This window comes from Nomascus leucogenys, chromosome 5 (assembly GCF_006542625.1).
Source record: "Nomascus leucogenys isolate Asia chromosome 5, Asia_NLE_v1, whole genome shotgun sequence".
In the NCBI taxonomy this organism is placed as follows: Eukaryota; Metazoa; Chordata; class Mammalia; order Primates; family Hylobatidae; genus Nomascus; species Nomascus leucogenys.
In genome coordinates, this window is record NC_044385.1 from 34,853,028 (window position 1) to 34,862,446 (window position 9,419).

Genomic DNA, 9,419 nt, shown 5'->3' on the forward strand with positions numbered 1-9,419 from the left:
CCCCTCCCCTGATCCCATTCTCTCTGTCTTGCTCCTGTTTTCGCCATGTGACAGGCCTGCTCCCCCTTTACCTTCCACCATGATTGTAAGTTTCCTAAGGCCTCCCTAGAAACTGAGCAGATGCCAGCAACACGTTTCCTGTAAAGCCTGCAGAACTGTGAGCCAATTAAACTTCTAAGCGTTTCATGTTTCTGTGTTCCAAACCTTTTTGGTGTTGGATAGGTGAATTTTGAAATTTTTAGTTGAAGTAAAATGAAAAGTGATAGGATTATGGATATAATAGTAATAGATCATGTGGATGTGTCTAGTTGGGGCATTTCAGTGGAAGAATCATAACTTTCAGTCTTTAACTTAAAAGATTAATGCTAGTTAGCTCTACAGTGATATTATAATATAGATGTTGCTCAATTTTCAAAGCATTTTAGGGGTACCAGTTCAAGAACAATGGGCATGAAGCTGTGATTAGATGTGCAGATTTCTGGGGATTGACGGTGGTAAAGACCTGGCCGTGTAGATGTCAATGTTGCTTGGTTTAAAAGTCCTGGGATTGCATCTGGCTTTAGGCCTAATGATGGTACACAGCTCATGAATATAGAACATCTTCTGATGCAATTGTTGCGAATTGATATTTCTATGGGGAGGATTACTTGATTATCAACTTCAAGTAGCCACAGTTCTCCTGGTTTTAAGTCTGTTGTAGAAATTACATAGGAATCAAACTTTAGGTCTTCATAATCTGTGTATTCATAGCTTCGGTATCATTGGTGTCCTATAGTTTTGATGGTAAGGGAGGGGTTATAATTTCATCTATTATATATAATATACATAATGATGAAAGAGCAATTAAAATTAAGATAATAGCAGGTAAAATAGTTCATACCATTGTGTTTGTGTGAGTTTTAGTTGTTACTATCAGGGAGATAATGTAAAGTACTAATGAGCTCATTAAAAAAACAATTATTAGGGTGTGGTCATGAAAGTGAAGGAGTTCTGTGATAGGTGATGTAGCATCTTGGAAGCCTAATTGAAATGGATATGCCCTGAAGATAGAAAGGGTTCTAACCTGTAAATTAACTTTGGCAAAGTTATGTAATTATCTTACTATAATAACTATTAACTGAGAAAGTCATCGTAGTTACAAAGTTGGCTTGAACCCAGTTTTGGGAGGTTCAATTCCTTCCTTTCTCTTCTAGGCTTTCACATAAACAGGTTCTTCAAATGTGAGATCTGGTGGCAGGCAGCTGTAAAGTCATTCTAGGTTTGTAGTTGATAGTTCAACTACTGAAACGTCTTGTTTTGAAGCAAAGGCTTCTCAGATTATGAAGATTATTAAGCTTGGCCTCCCAGATAACTTTAGTAGACAAGTCCTGGCGTGGTTTCTGATTGGCTAGGTTTGGCTATGTTTGGCCTTGCCCATATCCAAGCCAATCACTGTGGCCAGGAGAGAATATTTTGATTGGCTAGACTCAGGTCACATGCCCTCAATCCTGTGGTTAAGCGGGTAGAAGACTGACTAACAGCGCCACTTAGATTTCATGGAGTGGAGCAGTGCATTCTTTCTCTTAAAAGAAAACCAAGGAGCTATGCATGCTCAGCAGAAGGAGTTTGGGAAAGCCTTTTGGGAAGAAACAAACCTGTAGATACATACTAACTCCAGCTACATGAGTGGGTAGCAGGCAATTTGGCATCGTACAGCTCACACATTTATCATCACAGAATTAGATTCAGGCCCTGACAACCCTTAAATTCTATTCTTATGGGTAAAGAGGTCAGAACAAATGGCACTGCACTGAAATTCAAGAGGCCTGCAGTTGTCCATTCATTTTGAGTAATATGAATCAAATGAATGGCAAGATTGGCTGTTATTCTTCTCTGCTCTTGGCCTCAGTTTACTCATGAAGGGGTTGATCTTGTCACCAGATGTTCTCTCAAAGTACACTTCCTCTCTGACATCCCCACACACTCCAGTGCCCTAGAATTTCACCCCAACAGGCCCTGAGCCAAGCCTACATAGCGCCAGCAGGACTCAGCACTCTCTGCCTACCTGGGGAGGCTGTCTCTGAGCTGGCTTGTTGCCTTAGAACTGATAACTAGGGTGCCTGGGGTGAGCTCTCTGAACCCCAGTCTGCTCCTATCCTTGCCATGTTGGCCCCATCTCTTGGTTGGATAACAAACTTGTTTCTCTTCATCTTCACCCAAAGAACAATTAATCCCAAAGATTTGAACTGATAGCATGCTTTTATAACTCACTGAATCTGGTGTTAACGAAGCTCTGGCCCTTCTTCATGTAGCTTTAAGGGGAACCACTTGGAACGCCCACCCCAAAGAAGAAGCACATCTGCAAATAGTACAGAGAAAAGGAATCTTCTGGGTTTTAGTCCCGTCCAGGCTGATTTCTTTGTTTCAAGCCCTGCTGTCTCCTTCATCCCATGTAAAAGCATTGTTTCATCAGATTTTTTTCACCATTGCAACCATTCCCCAGTTGCCACTGGGTGATTTACTGAGCGACATCTGTGCCCTGGCCTCCTCATTCCTCTGAAGAATGCGCTTTTGATGAGTAAACAACAATTGTAGCTTGTTTTCTCTAGTCCCACGGGACTTGGGGTTATTCGAGTTTAGAGATACACAAAGACTTTATAAACACCGGGGATTTATAGCAACGATTGGCTATGATTGCTTTGTTAGCTCATAGCACGTGCTGGGTGTGAGGGCCTGATTCGGGGTTGGGCCGAGGAGCCTGAGCTGCGTCTGCCTCAGACACCTGTAGAAGACGAAGTTCAGCAGGAGACAGGCAGTTACTCATCCTCCTGGCTCCACATCCAGTGACTTCACCGCCAGAAAATCAGCCCTAAGGCCCTGCCTTGCCAAGGAGCAGGGCAGGAGAGCAATCAATATTTCAGTCATTGCCGACATTGCCAGCAAAAACAGGGAAGCGAGGGACGTGGACATTTTCTGAGTGCCTAACTTAGAGTCTTGTTTCAATTTCACAATGTGCTAGTGAAGCCACTATTATCCCGCATCTAAGAGAAGGAAACAGGCCCTATTGTGCAGGAGTGAAGCCCTTTTGTGAAGACACACATGTGGATTAGTGCTGAGCTCTGCCTATCTCTGGTCCTCTCCCAGTGCTGCACCTAGAACTCAGAGGGCAGGTGACAAGGCACTGGGCTGAAATGAAGAGGCCACGCAGCGTGTCCAGTGAGTCTGGGCCTGCTGGCCCTGAAACCCACGGCTCCAGTTCTTGGATTCTGGGTATTAGCCCCTAAACTGGAGCAATTAGGGATCCTGAGGATCTGGTGGGGTGGGAGGGCAGGGAGACAAAAGGCAAGGGGAGCTGGCAGGGGAGTTGTGCCAGGAGGCCTAGTGCCCCTGGCCCACTATGTGAAAACAGGGCTCGTTTCTGGAGCAGACCCAGAGAGGCTTGCTCTTTCTTATCCACACCAATAGGAGGCAGCAGAGAGCAGTAAGCATCTAGTCTTAGTTACCCAGAAAAGCCCACTTTTGTTCCATTTCTTCAGTTTGTGATTTGGGCAAAATCATTCACTTTTCTGGGCCTAAGTTTCTTCATCTAATTGAGGATAATAAACTCTTCACAAGGCTTTTGAGGCAATAATTAATCCCAAATATTTGAACTGATAGCATGCTTTTATACATTGCACCTGGTGTTAACGAAGCCCTGGTCCCTTCCCCATGTAGCGTTGAGGTGAACTACTCAGAAGGCCTACCCAAAAGAAGAAGCACATTTGCAAATAGTATAGGGAAAAGGAATCTTCTGGGCTTTAGCCCTGCCCAGGCAGTTTAGGCAGAGATCATAGATTTAAATCACTTTATACATCAAATATAGGTCCTCTTAAATTTTAAAGCTTCTCAGGTCTGTTGTCTTGTACATAAATTTCCTTTAAATTCTTTCTAGAAGTAAGGAGACTATGAAAAATCAAATACAAATAAAAATAAAGGAATGATTGTTGTAAAAATTTACCTGATAGTCGTTCTGAGAAAACACAATTAAAAAAAAATCTTGGAATTATCAAAAACTTCTTGGAACTATAATTGGAAAGGGACTGACATTCATTCGCTTGAGAAATGCCTAATGATTGTCTCTACATGCAAAAACACTTCAGACACAAAAAGCTCCTGCCCTCATTGAGCTTCCATTTAAGTGGGAGATGTAGGCCTTGACTGCTTGAATTTAAACACGTGTGCATGAATGTACCATTAAGTCTGGAGAGTCCAGCAGGGGAGCGCAGCTACTCGTATATCCTTGACCAAAGGCTGGTCCTCCTCTACCAGAGATGGTCGTTCTCTTTGACTGAGCGCACAGCTTTGGGAGGGACTCACATGGAGTGGTGAGGGAGGAAGGGGACACCCGCCTAGCCAGCCAGGTCAACCAAATCAACCCTGGTAATCAATGGAGTGACAGATGTCACAGCCAGCTCACCCTCACATCTGAGTGTACCCTTAAATTATTTAATTTTAATAAGTGTTAATAAGAAAGACTGACCACCCCAAGAATGTAGATAGGGAGACCTAACCCAAAATTGGAGAGTCAAAGAAAGTGATGTTCAAGCTGAAATATGAAAGATGAATAGGGGTTGGTGCAGCAGAAGAGGAAAAACCATTCCAGGCAATGGGAATAGCAGGTGCAGAGGCCCCAAGGCGGGACAGTAATAAGGAAGGGCATGTGCTGAAACGCCAAGAGTACACCTCACCTAGACATAGACATTGAATAGTCCTGACTTTTCTATCTAAATGAGGAAAAATGACCACAGAAATATTGGGTAGATTGAAAGTATAGAACTTTATTTTTAAATATTCATTGCAGATCAAAATCAATATCATCAACTTTAGGATCATAAAAATGTATTTAGTGTAATTTTCTATGCTCATATGATAATATTTGGCATCAGGATAATGAGTTAGTGGAAACTGATCTTCCAGAACAATTATTTAAGGACTATACTCTTAAAACTGAGTTTTCCTCTTGAATTTTCCATTCTGCCTCTCCTGACCATGATCTCATCAGTGGCCCTGATTTGCTTTGTGACCTGGTCCAAGTGTATTTTTCTATATTTGTTTCTTGCCACTGTCTCCTTTCACTCTCTCTGTTCTACACAATTAGGCCCCTGCGTGTTTTCCTCAGGCCCTCACCTCCCAGCTCCCATACCCACACCCTGACCCTTCTCCTGGCTCACTTGTCTGTCTCTCTCCTACCTCCTGAATATGATCCCAGCCATCCTGCAGGCCTATGAAAAACGCTGCCTCCTCCTTCCTGGAACCCAGCATCGTATTCCCCAAGCACACTCCCTGTGGCCACTTATGACAAGGAGCACATGCCCTGTCTCACGTCAAGGTCATCTCTCTCTGTGCCTGTCTCTCATTAGATTGTGAGTCCCTTCAGGGCACAGACCACATTAACCTGAATCTTTGTGCCCCCTTTCAAGACTTAGTACAGTGTGGCTCACACTGTGATGCGTGTCACATGTAGTAGGTGCTTAATCCTAATTTATACCTCCCAGGCCAGCTGGGAGGGGCAAATGGGGGCAGCAAAAAGGGCAACTTGCAGGTGAGCAGGAACAGAGGCCCGGGCAAGGCATGGACTGGCATTGGAGAGTGCGTGGAGTCCCCTAAAGATGTCCAGAGATATGGGGGAGGGCCCCTGACAAGTGGTTGGGAACCTGATAACAGGCAGGTAGAAGCCATCAAGTCAGCTGTGTAACCATTAATCGTACCTCGGGTGAGCCCACAATCAGTGAGACCCAGAGGATATTTGGGTTACATTTGTGTAATAAACTATGTATGCACAAAGAAAAGCTTGGAAAGTAAACATCAAGGCATTAACGATGACTATCTCTGGGTGGATGGATGAGTGTTTCTTATTTTCTTCCTTTTGGTTTCTCTGTATTTTCTGATTTTCCTGAAAGGAACATGTGTTGCTCTTATAATAAGAAAAAAAACAATAAAAGCTGTTTTTAAAAAATCAAATTACAGCACACATTTTGCCTGGGGACACGCTTAGGAGAACAGGCATTTTAAACTAAGCGGTCGCCAAAGTACAAAATGTTACAGTTGATCCACACGGATGATTCTCTTCTCTCCCTCCCCATGGCCAGGAATTGGGCAAGCAGATCATATGGGAATTTACCTGTGAACGTGGATAAGTCCCCTGTAGCATGCTTGCACAGATGGCCATACTGCAGATGCAGCAGTTATTAGCCATGTAAACTTGCTTTCTGCACAGTTTTACCAGCATCTACCTCTCCAGCTCCTTCCCGGAGGAGTCGCTGTTGCTCTCCTCTCCCTGGATTGGCCCCACGGATTTCCTGAGTCTTGCCTGACCAGGATAGGGCATACACAGTGGGCAGGAGGCCAGTATATGTGGCACAGTCCCAGGACTTGATGTGGAGCGGTAAGGCCAGGGTAGCCAAACGCTCAGGAAGTCTCTGTTTTTAACCATCACCTCCATCACATCATCTGTCATTCGTGGTTTGTCATATTTATGTCTCCATTTCCTGTTGGAGCTCAAGCCCTACCTTGAATCCCAGTTTGTTTGGCAAGAGTCCTGACAGGCTGCCAAGCTCCTGAAACCCTGTTCATCCTGGAGCATCTTCCTGGTACCCTCTGACCACTGGGGACGGTCCTAAGGTGAATGACCACATCATCTGGGAGTTGGTGCTACCACCTGTTTGACTCAAGTATCTCTTGCGCCCAGATTCTGATGACTGTCCTTGAACCACTAGACTGTGATACTGACGTACTGACACCCCAGCCAGACTGACATCCACTAGATTCTCATTTGATTTTGCCACACCACAGGGCAGGGCCTAGTGGGAAGGACACTCCTCGTCTTGGCCCAGAAAGTCTTATGTCACCTGCTTCTTGCTTGCCCCTGAGCTCAGCTGGCAGCACTTTCCCTCTTATTTCCTGCACTCAAGGGACATTGGTCTTTTTGTTTCTTGAACATGCTAAGCTTGTTTCTACCTCAAAGCCTTTGTGCATTCATTTGCTGTTCCTTCTACCTGGAATTCTCATTCTCCGGGTCTCTTCAGCTGGTGGTTCTTTTCCATCATTAGGTGTCAGTTCAAAATCACCTCCACTTAGAGTCTCTTCCCTGAAAGACTCTGTAACCCTCCCAATCCCCCTTTGCCCTCCTTCCTCACCAAGGCCTGTTAGTGGGCCCGGGAGCCTCCTTTCCTTCCTCTCCACCATCCACTACCAAGGATGCCCCTTCAGTCTCTTGACTATGGGCTGACAACCTTTGTCAGCTCAGATAGTAAATATTTTAGACTTTGTGAGACATATACTGTCTCTGTTGCATATTTTCTTTTGTTTGTTTTACAACCCTTTAAACCTATAAAAACCATTCTTAGCTTTCAGTTTCACGCAAAGACAGACCATGGGCAAGATTTGGAATCTGGGCCGCATTTTGAACAACCTGGCTCTAGATTGGCTCACCGTATTTTATATGCTTCACAATTTATCACCACCTGGAGTTATCTTGTTCATTTATTAACTTGATATTGTTTGTCTCTCCCATGAAATGGCTGAGAAATGTGTCTTGGATCTCCGGTCTCTGATACAGTGCCTGGCACATAGTAGGCCCATGAAATATTTTTGTTGGATGAATAAATAAATAATGAATGCACAGGTTTTGGAGGCTAATGAATTTGGGTCAGAATCCATGCATGCCATTTAATCCCTGTAGAAATTAGGCAAATCACTTAACATCATTCTAATTTTCAATGTTATCATTGGCAAATGATAATAACAAAAGCTCCCTTTCTGGGTTGTTGATATAATGGATTGAGAGGATACCTACAAAGCACCTAGCCAGAAGGCCCTCAATAAATACCAGCTCCCTTCTGCTTTCTTCCTTTGGCACACTTTCTCCAGAAGGGACAGCATCTCTTACTTGTTTATCACCCAGTCCTAAGTCTGCTGCCTCGTTCTCCCTCGGTCCAGCCTCATCAAGGTCCCAGCATGCTTTGTGGCAGAGCCTCTCCAAGTATGATGAACCTCTTGGAGCAATAAACAGTGTTTACAGCAGAGATTGCTGCACACAGTTGGGATGGAGGCCATGAGTGTGACTGATGGAAGCTGAGAGCATGAAGCTATCTGGTGGGGATGCAGATCCCCTTGGATTTAGAGAATGGCCTCTGCCCCTCCTTGTCCCTGACCAGGCCTGGCTCTAGCTTTGATTGTAATTCCCCTGACTTTTTGGAGACGGGAGGAAACAACACAGCCAATGAAGAGCCTTCCAAACTTCCCCCAGGGAAGCTTTTTGCTTCATGAGCTCCAAGGAACTGGAATAAGATCCTCAAAGTGTGCATGCTGCCCAGCTGTGGCCACGTGGAGGGTCTTGGAGGAAATCTACAATCCCAGAATGTCAGAGCTGAAGGGGGCTGAGAGACCCGTGAACTCCTCCTCCCTCCTCACTGAGATCTGTCCGTGGGCCTTGGAGACTCCTCTTCTTCCTTCCTCTTCATTATTGCCCCACCCAGCCTTGTTAGCTCTCTCCTGGTGGGTCTGGTCTAACTGCCACTGTGATGTCCCTTCTAGGCCATTCTTTTTAGTCCCTACTGAAAACCCTTGGACGGATCCCATTGCCTCTGGATGAGGTCTAAATCCTTAGTCCATTTGTGATGTCGTCTACAACCTGGGACCCATCTATCTTTCCCCATGCAATGCCCTCCACTGTCCCACTCTCCTGGGCTTCAAGCACACTTCAGCCTTTGAGCTCTGCTGGATCAAATGCCTCCACTCCTGTAAGATGGGCCTAGACCTTCCCTCCTGCCCCCTTCCAAGGTTGCACAGCACTCTCACTGGCCCTTTCGAGTAGCTCTCTTGACACATGGCTCTAATTCATGTTACCAGTAGCTAACATTTATCAGCTGTTGACCATGTGCCCGGCCTTGATCTTCCCTGAGTACCTTAAGGTTTAAGTCATTTGCTCTCAACCACCCTACAATTAGGCAATTATTGTTACTATTTTACAGACAAAGTGAGGGACTACAGTGTAAAGTCACTTGCCCAAAGTCACATGGCTAGTGATTGGGGGAGCTTGGACTTGAACTCAGAGTATAACTCCAGAGCCCACATCTAGTGCACTGAGGTCATGAAGATACATCAGATGTTGGTCCTGCCCATAGGAAATCCCAGTCCGTGAAAGCCAGGGACAAGAGAGATGGTATGACTTAGTTAACATAAAGCCTGGCACAGAGCAGGGGCGTGACTCCTGCTTATTCTTATAAGGAGCACCTGATCAAATATGACTTATGTCCAGACTGCCTGGTCCATACAGGAGTGAAACAGGTCCCAGAGGGGACATAAGTTGCTGCTTCAGGTCATGAGCCATGCTCATTCTAGGGGCCAGGTGCATTTCTTTCCTTTTCTCAGGGAAATCTGTTTCAGGACTGGATATGGGC